General features: G+C 51.7%; 45 non-coding genes across 45 annotated transcripts; 22 read left to right on the forward strand and 23 right to left on the reverse strand.

Annotated features, from left to right (window-relative positions):
• Nucleotides 1–26: 26 nt before the first annotated feature.
• trnaa-agc (transfer RNA alanine (anticodon AGC)) lies at nucleotides 27–99 on the reverse strand. The gene has a single exon. It is a non-coding gene; the product is annotated as a tRNA-Ala (tRNA).
• A 233-nt stretch (nucleotides 100–332) lies between these two features.
• On the reverse strand, nucleotides 333–419 carry trnay-gua (transfer RNA tyrosine (anticodon GUA)). The gene is given in 2 exon segments: nucleotides 333–368; nucleotides 383–419. It is a non-coding gene; the product is annotated as a tRNA-Tyr (tRNA).
• Nucleotides 420–563: 144 nt separating this feature from the next.
• Nucleotides 564–636, forward strand: trnar-acg (transfer RNA arginine (anticodon ACG)). Its single transcript has one exon. It is a non-coding gene; the product is annotated as a tRNA-Arg (tRNA).
• An 88-nt stretch (nucleotides 637–724) lies between these two features.
• trnam-cau (transfer RNA methionine (anticodon CAU)) lies at nucleotides 725–797 on the forward strand. The gene has a single exon. It is a non-coding gene; the product is annotated as a tRNA-Met (tRNA).
• Nucleotides 798–923: 126 nt separating this feature from the next.
• Nucleotides 924–996, reverse strand: trnaa-agc (transfer RNA alanine (anticodon AGC)). Its single transcript has one exon. It is a non-coding gene; the product is annotated as a tRNA-Ala (tRNA).
• Nucleotides 997–1230: 234 nt separating this feature from the next.
• trnay-gua (transfer RNA tyrosine (anticodon GUA)) lies at nucleotides 1231–1317 on the reverse strand. Its single transcript is given in 2 exon segments — nucleotides 1231–1266; nucleotides 1281–1317. It is a non-coding gene; the product is annotated as a tRNA-Tyr (tRNA).
• A 144-nt stretch (nucleotides 1318–1461) lies between these two features.
• trnar-acg (transfer RNA arginine (anticodon ACG)) lies at nucleotides 1462–1534 on the forward strand. Its single transcript has one exon. It is a non-coding gene; the product is annotated as a tRNA-Arg (tRNA).
• An 88-nt stretch (nucleotides 1535–1622) lies between these two features.
• Nucleotides 1623–1695, forward strand: trnam-cau (transfer RNA methionine (anticodon CAU)). Its single transcript has one exon. It is a non-coding gene; the product is annotated as a tRNA-Met (tRNA).
• A 126-nt stretch (nucleotides 1696–1821) lies between these two features.
• trnaa-agc (transfer RNA alanine (anticodon AGC)) lies at nucleotides 1822–1894 on the reverse strand. Its single transcript has one exon. It is a non-coding gene; the product is annotated as a tRNA-Ala (tRNA).
• Nucleotides 1895–2117: 223 nt separating this feature from the next.
• On the reverse strand, nucleotides 2118–2204 carry trnay-gua (transfer RNA tyrosine (anticodon GUA)). Its single transcript is given in 2 exon segments — nucleotides 2118–2153; nucleotides 2168–2204. It is a non-coding gene; the product is annotated as a tRNA-Tyr (tRNA).
• A 144-nt stretch (nucleotides 2205–2348) lies between these two features.
• Nucleotides 2349–2421, forward strand: trnar-acg (transfer RNA arginine (anticodon ACG)). Its single transcript has one exon. It is a non-coding gene; the product is annotated as a tRNA-Arg (tRNA).
• An 88-nt stretch (nucleotides 2422–2509) lies between these two features.
• On the forward strand, nucleotides 2510–2582 carry trnam-cau (transfer RNA methionine (anticodon CAU)). The gene has a single exon. It is a non-coding gene; the product is annotated as a tRNA-Met (tRNA).
• Nucleotides 2583–2708: 126 nt separating this feature from the next.
• trnaa-agc (transfer RNA alanine (anticodon AGC)) lies at nucleotides 2709–2781 on the reverse strand. The gene has a single exon. It is a non-coding gene; the product is annotated as a tRNA-Ala (tRNA).
• Nucleotides 2782–3015: 234 nt separating this feature from the next.
• trnay-gua (transfer RNA tyrosine (anticodon GUA)) lies at nucleotides 3016–3102 on the reverse strand. The gene is given in 2 exon segments: nucleotides 3016–3051; nucleotides 3066–3102. It is a non-coding gene; the product is annotated as a tRNA-Tyr (tRNA).
• Nucleotides 3103–3246: 144 nt separating this feature from the next.
• Nucleotides 3247–3319, forward strand: trnar-acg (transfer RNA arginine (anticodon ACG)). Its single transcript has one exon. It is a non-coding gene; the product is annotated as a tRNA-Arg (tRNA).
• An 88-nt stretch (nucleotides 3320–3407) lies between these two features.
• Nucleotides 3408–3480, forward strand: trnam-cau (transfer RNA methionine (anticodon CAU)). Its single transcript has one exon. It is a non-coding gene; the product is annotated as a tRNA-Met (tRNA).
• A 126-nt stretch (nucleotides 3481–3606) lies between these two features.
• trnaa-agc (transfer RNA alanine (anticodon AGC)) lies at nucleotides 3607–3679 on the reverse strand. Its single transcript has one exon. It is a non-coding gene; the product is annotated as a tRNA-Ala (tRNA).
• A 223-nt stretch (nucleotides 3680–3902) lies between these two features.
• trnay-gua (transfer RNA tyrosine (anticodon GUA)) lies at nucleotides 3903–3989 on the reverse strand. Its single transcript is given in 2 exon segments — nucleotides 3903–3938; nucleotides 3953–3989. It is a non-coding gene; the product is annotated as a tRNA-Tyr (tRNA).
• Nucleotides 3990–4133: 144 nt separating this feature from the next.
• Nucleotides 4134–4206, forward strand: trnar-acg (transfer RNA arginine (anticodon ACG)). The gene has a single exon. It is a non-coding gene; the product is annotated as a tRNA-Arg (tRNA).
• Nucleotides 4207–4294: 88 nt separating this feature from the next.
• trnam-cau (transfer RNA methionine (anticodon CAU)) lies at nucleotides 4295–4367 on the forward strand. Its single transcript has one exon. It is a non-coding gene; the product is annotated as a tRNA-Met (tRNA).
• Nucleotides 4368–4493: 126 nt separating this feature from the next.
• On the reverse strand, nucleotides 4494–4566 carry trnaa-agc (transfer RNA alanine (anticodon AGC)). Its single transcript has one exon. It is a non-coding gene; the product is annotated as a tRNA-Ala (tRNA).
• A 227-nt stretch (nucleotides 4567–4793) lies between these two features.
• On the reverse strand, nucleotides 4794–4880 carry trnay-gua (transfer RNA tyrosine (anticodon GUA)). Its single transcript is given in 2 exon segments — nucleotides 4794–4829; nucleotides 4844–4880. It is a non-coding gene; the product is annotated as a tRNA-Tyr (tRNA).
• A 144-nt stretch (nucleotides 4881–5024) lies between these two features.
• On the forward strand, nucleotides 5025–5097 carry trnar-acg (transfer RNA arginine (anticodon ACG)). Its single transcript has one exon. It is a non-coding gene; the product is annotated as a tRNA-Arg (tRNA).
• An 88-nt stretch (nucleotides 5098–5185) lies between these two features.
• On the forward strand, nucleotides 5186–5258 carry trnam-cau (transfer RNA methionine (anticodon CAU)). The gene has a single exon. It is a non-coding gene; the product is annotated as a tRNA-Met (tRNA).
• Nucleotides 5259–5384: 126 nt separating this feature from the next.
• trnaa-agc (transfer RNA alanine (anticodon AGC)) lies at nucleotides 5385–5457 on the reverse strand. The gene has a single exon. It is a non-coding gene; the product is annotated as a tRNA-Ala (tRNA).
• Nucleotides 5458–5680: 223 nt separating this feature from the next.
• trnay-gua (transfer RNA tyrosine (anticodon GUA)) lies at nucleotides 5681–5767 on the reverse strand. The gene is given in 2 exon segments: nucleotides 5681–5716; nucleotides 5731–5767. It is a non-coding gene; the product is annotated as a tRNA-Tyr (tRNA).
• A 144-nt stretch (nucleotides 5768–5911) lies between these two features.
• Nucleotides 5912–5984, forward strand: trnar-acg (transfer RNA arginine (anticodon ACG)). The gene has a single exon. It is a non-coding gene; the product is annotated as a tRNA-Arg (tRNA).
• Nucleotides 5985–6072: 88 nt separating this feature from the next.
• trnam-cau (transfer RNA methionine (anticodon CAU)) lies at nucleotides 6073–6145 on the forward strand. The gene has a single exon. It is a non-coding gene; the product is annotated as a tRNA-Met (tRNA).
• Nucleotides 6146–6271: 126 nt separating this feature from the next.
• On the reverse strand, nucleotides 6272–6344 carry trnaa-agc (transfer RNA alanine (anticodon AGC)). The gene has a single exon. It is a non-coding gene; the product is annotated as a tRNA-Ala (tRNA).
• A 235-nt stretch (nucleotides 6345–6579) lies between these two features.
• Nucleotides 6580–6666, reverse strand: trnay-gua (transfer RNA tyrosine (anticodon GUA)). Its single transcript is given in 2 exon segments — nucleotides 6580–6615; nucleotides 6630–6666. It is a non-coding gene; the product is annotated as a tRNA-Tyr (tRNA).
• Nucleotides 6667–6810: 144 nt separating this feature from the next.
• trnar-acg (transfer RNA arginine (anticodon ACG)) lies at nucleotides 6811–6883 on the forward strand. The gene has a single exon. It is a non-coding gene; the product is annotated as a tRNA-Arg (tRNA).
• Nucleotides 6884–6971: 88 nt separating this feature from the next.
• trnam-cau (transfer RNA methionine (anticodon CAU)) lies at nucleotides 6972–7044 on the forward strand. The gene has a single exon. It is a non-coding gene; the product is annotated as a tRNA-Met (tRNA).
• Nucleotides 7045–7170: 126 nt separating this feature from the next.
• Nucleotides 7171–7243, reverse strand: trnaa-agc (transfer RNA alanine (anticodon AGC)). Its single transcript has one exon. It is a non-coding gene; the product is annotated as a tRNA-Ala (tRNA).
• A 223-nt stretch (nucleotides 7244–7466) lies between these two features.
• On the reverse strand, nucleotides 7467–7553 carry trnay-gua (transfer RNA tyrosine (anticodon GUA)). The gene is given in 2 exon segments: nucleotides 7467–7502; nucleotides 7517–7553. It is a non-coding gene; the product is annotated as a tRNA-Tyr (tRNA).
• A 144-nt stretch (nucleotides 7554–7697) lies between these two features.
• On the forward strand, nucleotides 7698–7770 carry trnar-acg (transfer RNA arginine (anticodon ACG)). Its single transcript has one exon. It is a non-coding gene; the product is annotated as a tRNA-Arg (tRNA).
• An 88-nt stretch (nucleotides 7771–7858) lies between these two features.
• trnam-cau (transfer RNA methionine (anticodon CAU)) lies at nucleotides 7859–7931 on the forward strand. Its single transcript has one exon. It is a non-coding gene; the product is annotated as a tRNA-Met (tRNA).
• A 126-nt stretch (nucleotides 7932–8057) lies between these two features.
• On the reverse strand, nucleotides 8058–8130 carry trnaa-agc (transfer RNA alanine (anticodon AGC)). The gene has a single exon. It is a non-coding gene; the product is annotated as a tRNA-Ala (tRNA).
• A 228-nt stretch (nucleotides 8131–8358) lies between these two features.
• On the reverse strand, nucleotides 8359–8445 carry trnay-gua (transfer RNA tyrosine (anticodon GUA)). Its single transcript is given in 2 exon segments — nucleotides 8359–8394; nucleotides 8409–8445. It is a non-coding gene; the product is annotated as a tRNA-Tyr (tRNA).
• Nucleotides 8446–8589: 144 nt separating this feature from the next.
• Nucleotides 8590–8662, forward strand: trnar-acg (transfer RNA arginine (anticodon ACG)). The gene has a single exon. It is a non-coding gene; the product is annotated as a tRNA-Arg (tRNA).
• Nucleotides 8663–8750: 88 nt separating this feature from the next.
• On the forward strand, nucleotides 8751–8823 carry trnam-cau (transfer RNA methionine (anticodon CAU)). Its single transcript has one exon. It is a non-coding gene; the product is annotated as a tRNA-Met (tRNA).
• Nucleotides 8824–8949: 126 nt separating this feature from the next.
• On the reverse strand, nucleotides 8950–9022 carry trnaa-agc (transfer RNA alanine (anticodon AGC)). The gene has a single exon. It is a non-coding gene; the product is annotated as a tRNA-Ala (tRNA).
• A 235-nt stretch (nucleotides 9023–9257) lies between these two features.
• Nucleotides 9258–9344, reverse strand: trnay-gua (transfer RNA tyrosine (anticodon GUA)). Its single transcript is given in 2 exon segments — nucleotides 9258–9293; nucleotides 9308–9344. It is a non-coding gene; the product is annotated as a tRNA-Tyr (tRNA).
• Nucleotides 9345–9488: 144 nt separating this feature from the next.
• On the forward strand, nucleotides 9489–9561 carry trnar-acg (transfer RNA arginine (anticodon ACG)). Its single transcript has one exon. It is a non-coding gene; the product is annotated as a tRNA-Arg (tRNA).
• An 88-nt stretch (nucleotides 9562–9649) lies between these two features.
• Nucleotides 9650–9722, forward strand: trnam-cau (transfer RNA methionine (anticodon CAU)). Its single transcript has one exon. It is a non-coding gene; the product is annotated as a tRNA-Met (tRNA).
• A 126-nt stretch (nucleotides 9723–9848) lies between these two features.
• Nucleotides 9849–9921, reverse strand: trnaa-agc (transfer RNA alanine (anticodon AGC)). The gene has a single exon. It is a non-coding gene; the product is annotated as a tRNA-Ala (tRNA).
• Nucleotides 9922–10045: the final 124 nt, after the last annotated feature.

Raw genomic sequence — 10045 nt, forward strand, 5'->3', positions numbered from 1 at the left:
TGTGAGGAAACGAGTAAAAGTCTCACTGGAGAATGCGGGCATCGATCCCGCTACCTCTTGCATGCTAAGCAAGCGCTCTACCATTTGAGCTAATTCCCCATCCACTCTGACTACTCTTTGCCTTTTCTCCCTGATATACCTGAGATGTCCAGTAGGTGGCGAGCAAAACACATTTCGGGTTGGGGGCTCGGAGAGAGAGAGAGAGAGAGAGAGTATTTAGGGGAAGATGTAGTAAGGGAACAGAGTGTGGTTAGGTTAAGAGCCCTAACTTTTCCCGGCAGCTTCATTCAACCTGAGCAGAGATGGTTTAGAGCACAAAAGCACGCCTGACCTCCTTCGAGCCGGAATTGAACCAGCGACCTAAGGATAGCTAAGGTAACCACTACAGTCCTCCGCTCTACCAGCTGAGCTATCGAAGGCAAGCTGAAAACACGGCCTCTAGAACTCCAAACAAAGGGTTGTGTATCGCACTGACTGCGCCAGCCACTGCCTATCATATACAATGGCCAGAGGCCCGTGCTCAGGTAACCTCTGCGCTACTCTCTGCAGAGGGCACAATGCCTGGGCCGGTGGCGCAATGGATAACGCGTCTGACTACGGATCAGAAGATTGTAGGTTCGACTCCTACCCGGCTCGTTTGCGCATCTGTTCCTTTTGACGCTTCGTGTCCCACTGCCTCCCCATTTGTTGCCTTCAAGGATAGTTGGGGAACGACTGAGGCAGTGCCTTCTTAGCGCAGTAGGTAGCGCGTCAGTCTCATAATCTGAAGGTCCTGAGTTCGATCCTCAGAGAGGGCAAGCTTGTGCTTTTTTGGAGCTGCTCAGCCTCTGAGACTCTTGCTGGGTTCTCTCAAATGCACATTAGCGCCTCCTTTCTGATCTTGTGTCTTGAGCTAGATGTGAGGAAACGACTAAAAGTCTCACTGGAGAATGCGGGCATCGATCCCGCTACCTCTTGCATGCTAAGCAAGCGCTCTACCATTTGAGCTAATTCCCCATCCACTCTGACTACTCTTTGCCTTTTCTCCCTGATATACCTGAGATGTCCAGTAGGTGGCGAGCAAAACACATTTCGGGTTGGGGGCTCGGGAGAGAGAGAGAGAGAGAGAGAGTATTTAGGGGAAGATGTAGTAAGGGAACAGAGTGTGGTTAGGTTAAGAGCCCTAACTTTTCCCGGCAGCTTCATTCAACCTGAGCAGAGATGGTTTAGAGCACAAAAGCACGCCTGACCTCCTTCGAGCCGGAATTGAACCAGCGACCTAAGGATAGCTAAGGTAACCACTACAGTCCTCCGCTCTACCAGCTGAGCTATCGAAGGCAAGCTGAAAACACGGCCTCTAGAACTCCAAACAAAGGGTTGTGTATCGCACTGACTGCGCCAGCCACTGCCTATCATATACAATGGCCAGAGGCCCGTGCTCAGGTAACCTCTGCGCTACTCTCTGCAGAGGGCACAATGCCTGGGCCGGTGGCGCAATGGATAACGCGTCTGACTACGGATCAGAAGATTGTAGGTTCGACTCCTACCCGGCTCGTTTGCGCATCTGTTCCTTTTGACGCTTCGTGTCCCACTGCCTCCCCATTTGTTGCCTTCAAGGATAGTTGGGGAACGACTGAGGCAGTGCCTTCTTAGCGCAGTAGGTAGCGCGTCAGTCTCATAATCTGAAGGTCCTGAGTTCGATCCTCAGAGAGGGCAAGCTTGTGCTTTTTTGGAGCTGCTCAGCCTCTGAGACTCTTGCTGGGTTCTCTCAAATGCACATTAGCGCCTCCTTTCTGATCTTGTGTCTTGAGCTAGATGTGAGGAAACGACTAAAAGTCTCACTGGAGAATGCGGGCATCGATCCCGCTACCTCTTGCATGCTAAGCAAGCGCTCTACCATTTGAGCTAATTCCCCATCCACTCTGACTACTCTTTGCCTTTTCTCCCTGATATACCTGAGATGTCCAGTAGGTGGCGAGCAAAACACATTTCGGGTTGGGGGCTCGGAGAGAGAGAGAGTATTTAGGGGAAGATGTAGTAAGGGAACAGAGTGTGGTTAGGTTAAGAGCCCTAACTTTTCCCGGCAGCTTCATTCAACCTGAGCAGAGATGGTTTAGAGCACAAAAGCACGCCTGACCTCCTTCGAGCCGGAATTGAACCAGCGACCTAAGGATAGCTAAGGTAACCACTACAGTCCTCCGCTCTACCAGCTGAGCTATCGAAGGCAAGCTGAAAACACGGCCTCTAGAACTCCAAACAAAGGGTTGTGTATCGCACTGACTGCGCCAGCCACTGCCTATCATATACAATGGCCAGAGGCCCGTGCTCAGGTAACCTCTGCGCTACTCTCTGCAGAGGGCACAATGCCTGGGCCGGTGGCGCAATGGATAACGCGTCTGACTACGGATCAGAAGATTGTAGGTTCGACTCCTACCCGGCTCGTTTGCGCATCTGTTCCTTTTGACGCTTCGTGTCCCACTGCCTCCCCATTTGTTGCCTTCAAGGATAGTTGGGGAACGACTGAGGCAGTGCCTTCTTAGCGCAGTAGGTAGCGCGTCAGTCTCATAATCTGAAGGTCCTGAGTTCGATCCTCAGAGAGGGCAAGCTTGTGCTTTTTTGGAGCTGCTCAGCCTCTGAGACTCTTGCTGGGTTCTCTCAAATGCACATTAGCGCCTCCTTTCTGATCTTGTGTCTTGAGCTAGATGTGAGGAAACGACTAAAAGTCTCACTGGAGAATGCGGGCATCGATCCCGCTACCTCTTGCATGCTAAGCAAGCGCTCTACCATTTGAGCTAATTCCCCATCCACTCTGACTACTCTTTGCCTTTTCTCCCTGATATACCTGAGATGTCCAGTAGGTGGCGAGCAAAACACATTTCGGGTTGGGGGCTCGGGAGAGAGAGAGAGAGAGAGAGAGTATTTAGGGGAAGATGTAGTAAGGGAACAGAGTGTGGTTAGGTTAAGAGCCCTAACTTTTCCCGGCAGCTTCATTCAACCTGAGCAGAGATGGTTTAGAGCACAAAAGCACGCCTGACCTCCTTCGAGCCGGAATTGAACCAGCGACCTAAGGATAGCTAAGGTAACCACTACAGTCCTCCGCTCTACCAGCTGAGCTATCGAAGGCAAGCTGAAAACACGGCCTCTAGAACTCCAAACAAAGGGTTGTGTATCGCACTGACTGCGCCAGCCACTGCCTATCATATACAATGGCCAGAGGCCCGTGCTCAGGTAACCTCTGCGCTACTCTCTGCAGAGGGCACAATGCCTGGGCCGGTGGCGCAATGGATAACGCGTCTGACTACGGATCAGAAGATTGTAGGTTCGACTCCTACCCGGCTCGTTTGCGCATCTGTTCCTTTTGACGCTTCGTGTCCCACTGCCTCCCCATTTGTTGCCTTCAAGGATAGTTGGGGAACGACTGAGGCAGTGCCTTCTTAGCGCAGTAGGTAGCGCGTCAGTCTCATAATCTGAAGGTCCTGAGTTCGATCCTCAGAGAGGGCAAGCTTGTGCTTTTTTGGAGCTGCTCAGCCTCTGAGACTCTTGCTGGGTTCTCTCAAATGCACATTAGCGCCTCCTTTCTGATCTTGTGTCTTGAGCTAGATGTGAGGAAACGACTAAAAGTCTCACTGGAGAATGCGGGCATCGATCCCGCTACCTCTTGCATGCTAAGCAAGCGCTCTACCATTTGAGCTAATTCCCCATCCACTCTGACTACTCTTTGCCTTTTCTCCCTGATATACCTGAGATGTCCAGTAGGTGGCGAGCAAAACACATTTCGGGTTGGGGGCTCGGAGAGAGAGAGAGTATTTAGGGGAAGATGTAGTAAGGGAACAGAGTGTGGTTAGGTTAAGAGCCCTAACTTTTCCCGGCAGCTTCATTCAACCTGAGCAGAGATGGTTTAGAGCACAAAAGCACACCTGACCTCCTTCGAGCCGGAATTGAACCAGCGACCTAAGGATAGCTAAGGTAACCACTACAGTCCTCCGCTCTACCAGCTGAGCTATCGAAGGCAAGCTGAAAACACGGCCTCTAGAACTCCAAACAAAGGGTTGTGTATCGCACTGACTGCGCCAGCCACTGCCTATCATATACAATGGCCAGAGGCCCGTGCTCAGGTAACCTCTGCGCTACTCTCTGCAGAGGGCACAATGCCTGGGCCGGTGGCGCAATGGATAACGCGTCTGACTACGGATCAGAAGATTGTAGGTTCGACTCCTACCCGGCTCGTTTGCGCATCTGTTCCTTTTGACGCTTCGTGTCCCACTGCCTCCCCATTTGTTGCCTTCAAGGATAGTTGGGGAACGACTGAGGCAGTGCCTTCTTAGCGCAGTAGGTAGCGCGTCAGTCTCATAATCTGAAGGTCCTGAGTTCGATCCTCAGAGAGGGCAAGCTTGTGCTTTTTTGGAGCTGCTCAGCCTCTGAGACTCTTGCTGGGTTCTCTCAAATGCACATTAGCGCCTCCTTTCTGATCTTGTGTCTTGAGCTAGATGTGAGGAAACGACTAAAAGTCTCACTGGAGAATGCGGGCATCGATCCCGCTACCTCTTGCATGCTAAGCAAGCGCTCTACCATTTGAGCTAATTCCCCATCCACTCTGACTACTCTTTGCCTTTTCTCCCTGATATACCTGAGATGTCCAGTAGGTGGCGAGCAAAACACATTTCGGGTTGGGGGCTCGGAGAGAGAGAGAGAGAGTATTTAGGGGAAGATGTAGTAAGGGAACAGAGTGTGGTTAGGTTAAGAGCCCTAACTTTTCCCGGCAGCTTCATTCAACCTGAGCAGAGATGGTTTAGAGCACAAAAGCACGCCTGACCTCCTTCGAGCCGGAATTGAACCAGCGACCTAAGGATAGCTAAGGTAACCACTACAGTCCTCCGCTCTACCAGCTGAGCTATCGAAGGCAAGCTGAAAACACGGCCTCTAGAACTCCAAACAAAGGGTTGTGTATCGCACTGACTGCGCCAGCCACTGCCTATCATATACAATGGCCAGAGGCCCGTGCTCAGGTAACCTCTGCGCTACTCTCTGCAGAGGGCACAATGCCTGGGCCGGTGGCGCAATGGATAACGCGTCTGACTACGGATCAGAAGATTGTAGGTTCGACTCCTACCCGGCTCGTTTGCGCATCTGTTCCTTTTGACGCTTCGTGTCCCACTGCCTCCCCATTTGTTGCCTTCAAGGATAGTTGGGGAACGACTGAGGCAGTGCCTTCTTAGCGCAGTAGGTAGCGCGTCAGTCTCATAATCTGAAGGTCCTGAGTTCGATCCTCAGAGAGGGCAAGCTTGTGCTTTTTTGGAGCTGCTCAGCCTCTGAGACTCTTGCTGGGTTCTCTCAAATGCACATTAGCGCCTCCTTTCTGATCTTGTGTCTTGAGCTAGATGTGAGGAAACGACTAAAAGTCTCACTGGAGAATGCGGGCATCGATCCCGCTACCTCTTGCATGCTAAGCAAGCGCTCTACCATTTGAGCTAATTCCCCATCCACTCTGACTACTCTTTGCCTTTTCTCCCTGATATACCTGAGATGTCCAGTAGGTGGCGAGCAAAACACATTTCGGGTTGGGGGCTCGGAGAGAGAGAGAGTATTTAGGGGAAGATGTAGTAAGGGAACAGAGTGTGGTTAGGTTAAGAGCCCTAACTTTTCCCGGCAGCCTCATTCAACCTGAGCAGAGATGGTTTAGAGCACAAAAGCACGCCTGACCTCCTTCGAGCCGGAATTGAACCAGCGACCTAAGGATAGCTAAGGTAACCACTACAGTCCTCCGCTCTACCAGCTGAGCTATCGAAGGCAAGCTGAAAACACGGCCTCTAGAACTCCAAACAAAGGGTTGTGTATCGCACTGACTGCGCCAGCCACTGCCTATCATATACAATGGCCAGAGGCCCGTGCTCAGGTAACCTCTGCGCTACTCTCTGCAGAGGGCACAATGCCTGGGCCGGTGGCGCAATGGATAACGCGTCTGAGTACGGATCAGAAGATTGTAGGTTCGACTCCTACCCGGCTCGTTTGCGCATCTGTTCCTTTTGACGCTTCGTGTCCCACTGCCTCCCCATTTGTTGCCTTCAAGGATAGTTGGGGAACGACTGAGGCAGTGCCTTCTTAGCGCAGTAGGTAGCGCGTCAGTCTCATAATCTGAAGGTCCTGAGTTCGATCCTCAGAGAGGGCAAGCTTGTGCTTTTTTGGAGCTGCTCAGCCTCTGAGACTCTTGCTGGGTTCTCTCAAATGCACATTAGCGCCTCCTTTCTGATCTTGTGTCTTGAGCTAGATGTGAGGAAACGAGTAAAAGTCTCACTGGAGAATGCGGGCATCGATCCCGCTACCTCTTGCATGCTAAGCAAGCGCTCTACCATTTGAGCTAATTCCCCATCCACTCTGACTACTCTTTGCCTTTTCTCCCTGATATACCTGAGATGTCCAGTAGGTGGCGAGCAAAACACATTTCGGGTTGGGGGCTCGGAGAGAGAGAGAGAGAGAGAGAGAGTATTTAGGGGAAGATGTAGTAAGGGAACAGAGTGTGGTTAGGTTAAGAGCCCTAACTTTTCCCGGCAGCTTCATTCAACCTGAGCAGAGATGGTTTAGAGCACAAAAGCACGCCTGACCTCCTTCGAGCCGGAATTGAACCAGCGACCTAAGGATAGCTAAGGTAACCACTACAGTCCTCCGCTCTACCAGCTGAGCTATCGAAGGCAAGCTGAAAACACGGCCTCTAGAACTCCAAACAAAGGGTTGTGTATCGCACTGACTGCGCCAGCCACTGCCTATCATATACAATGGCCAGAGGCCCGTGCTCAGGTAACCTCTGCGCTACTCTCTGCAGAGGGCACAATGCCTGGGCCGGTGGCGCAATGGATAACGCGTCTGACTACGGATCAGAAGATTGTAGGTTCGACTCCTACCCGGCTCGTTTGCGCATCTGTTCCTTTTGACGCTTCGTGTCCCACTGCCTCCCCATTTGTTGCCTTCAAGGATAGTTGGGGAACGACTGAGGCAGTGCCTTCTTAGCGCAGTAGGTAGCGCGTCAGTCTCATAATCTGAAGGTCCTGAGTTCGATCCTCAGAGAGGGCAAGCTTGTGCTTTTTTGGAGCTGCTCAGCCTCTGAGACTCTTGCTGGGTTCTCTCAAATGCACATTAGCGCCTCCTTTCTGATCTTGTGTCTTGAGCTAGATGTGAGGAAACGACTAAAAGTCTCACTGGAGAATGCGGGCATCGATCCCGCTACCTCTTGCATGCTAAGCAAGCGCTCTACCATTTGAGCTAATTCCCCATCCACTCTGACTACTCTTTGCCTTTTCTCCCTGATATACCTGAGATGTCCAGTAGGTGGCGAGCAAAACACATTTCGGGTTGGGGGCTCGGAGAGAGAGAGAGTATTTAGGGGAAGATGTAGTAAGGGAACAGAGTGTGGTTAGGTTAAGAGCCCTAACTTTTCCCAGCAGCTTCATTCAACCTGAGCAGAGATGGTTTAGAGCACAAAAGCACGCCTGACCTCCTTCGAGCCGGAATTGAACCAGCGACCTAAGGATAGCTAAGGTAACCACTACAGTCCTCCGCTCTACCAGCTGAGCTATCGAAGGCAAGCTGAAAACACGGCCTCTAGAACTCCAAACAAAGGGTTGTGTATCGCACTGACTGCGCCAGCCACTGCCTATCATATACAATGGCCAGAGGCCCGTGCTCAGGTAACCTCTGCGCTACTCTCTGCAGAGGGCACAATGCCTGGGCCGGTGGCGCAATGGATAACGCGTCTGACTACGGATCAGAAGATTGTAGGTTCGACTCCTACCCGGCTCGTTTGCGCATCTGTTCCTTTTGACGCTTCGTGTCCCACTGCCTCCCCATTTGTTGCCTTCAAGGATAGTTGGGAAACGACTGAGGCAGTGCCTTCTTAGCGCAGTAGGTAGCGCGTCAGTCTCATAATCTGAAGGTCCTGAGTTCGATCCTCAGAGAGGGCAAGCTTGTGCTTTTTTGGAGCTGCTCAGCCTCTGAGACTCTTGCTGGGTTCTCTCAAATGCACATTAGCGCCTCCTTTCTGATCTTGTGTCTTGAGCTAGATGTGAGGAAACGACTAAAAGTCTCACTGGAGAATGCGGGCATCGATCCCGCTACCTCTTGCATGCTAAGCAAGCGCTCTACCATTTGAGCTAATTCCCCATCCACTCTGACTACTCTTTGCCTTTTCTCCCTGATATACCTGAGATGTCCAGTAGGTGGCGAGCAAAACACATTTCGGGTTGGGGGCTCGGGAGAGAGAGAGAGAGAGTATTTAGGGGAAGATGTAGTAAGGGAACAGAGTGTGGTTAGGTTAAGAGCCCTAACTTTTCCCGGCAGCTTCATTCAACCTGAGCAGAGATGGTTTAGAGCACAAAAGCACGCCTGACCTCCTTCGAGCCGGAATTGAACCAGCGACCTAAGGATAGCTAAGGTAACCACTACAGTCCTCCGCTCTACCAGCTGAGCTATCGAAGGCAAGCTGAAAACACGGCCTCTAGAACTCCAAACAAAGGGTTGTGTATCGCACTGACTGCGCCAGCCACTGCCTATCATATACAATGGCCAGAGGCCCGTGCTCAGGTAACCTCTGCGCTACTCTCTGCAGAGGGCACAATGCCTGGGCCGGTGGCGCAATGGATAACGCGTCTGACTACGGATCAGAAGATTGTAGGTTCGACTCCTACCCGGCTCGTTTGCGCATCTGTTCCTTTTGACGCTTCGTGTCCCACTGCCTCCCCATTTGTTGCCTTCAAGGATAGTTGGGGAACGACTGAGGCAGTGCCTTCTTAGCGCAGTAGGTAGCGCGTCAGTCTCATAATCTGAAGGTCCTGAGTTCGATCCTCAGAGAGGGCAAGCTTGTGCTTTTTTGGAGCTGCTCAGCCTCTGAGACTCTTGCTGGGTTCTCTCAAATGCACATTAGCGCCTCCTTTCTGATCTTGTGTCTTGAGCTAGATGTGAGGAAACGACTAAAAGTCTCACTGGAGAATGCGGGCATCGATCCCGCTACCTCTTGCATGCTAAGCAAGCGCTCTACCATTTGAGCTAATTCCCCATCCACTCTGACTACTCTTTGCCTTTTCTCCCTGATATACCTGAGATGTCCAGTAGGTGGCGAGCAAAACACATTTCGGGTTGGGGGCTCGGAGAGAGAGAGAGAGAGAGAGAGAGTATTTAGGGGAAGATGTAGTAAGGGAACAGAGTGTGGTTAGGTTAAGAGCCCTAACTTTTCCCGGCAGCTTCATTCAACCTGAGCAGAGATGGTTTAGAGCACAAAAGCACGCCTGACCTCCTTCGAGCCGGAATTGAACCAGCGACCTAAGGATAGCTAAGGTAACCACTACAGTCCTCCGCTCTACCAGCTGAGCTATCGAAGGCAAGCTGAAAACACGGCCTCTAGAACTCCAAACAAAGGGTTGTGTATCGCACTGACTGCGCCAGCCACTGCCTATCATATACAATGGCCAGAGGCCCGTGCTCAGGTAACCTCTGCGCTACTCTCTGCAGAGGGCACAATGCCTGGGCCGGTGGCGCAATGGATAACGCGTCTGACTACGGATCAGAAGATTGTAGGTTCGACTCCTACCCGGCTCGTTTGCGCATCTGTTCCTTTTGACGCTTCGTGTCCCACTGCCTCCCCATTTGTTGCCTTCAAGGATAGTTGGGGAACGACTGAGGCAGTGCCTTCTTAGCGCAGTAGGTAGCGCGTCAGTCTCATAATCTGAAGGTCCTGAGTTCGATCCTCAGAGAGGGCAAGCTTGTGCTTTTTTGGAGCTGCTCAGCCTCTGAGACTCTTGCTGGGTTCTCTCAAATGCACATTAGCGCCTCCTTTCTGATCTTGTGTCTTGAGCTAGATGTGAGGAAACGACTAAAAGTCTCACTGGAGAATGCGGGCATCGATCCCGCTACCTCTTGCATGCTAAGCAAGCGCTCTACCATTTGAGCTAATTCCCCATCCACTCTGACTACTCTTTGCCTTTTCTCCCTGATATACCTGAGATGTCCAGTAGGTGGCGAGCAAAACACATTTCGGGTTGGGGGCTCGGAGAGAGAGAGAGTATTTAGGGGAAGATGTAGT

The sequence above is a fragment of the Erpetoichthys calabaricus genome, chromosome 6, assembly GCF_900747795.2.
Source record: "Erpetoichthys calabaricus chromosome 6, fErpCal1.3, whole genome shotgun sequence".
Taxonomy (NCBI): domain Eukaryota; kingdom Metazoa; phylum Chordata; class Cladistia; order Polypteriformes; family Polypteridae; genus Erpetoichthys; species Erpetoichthys calabaricus.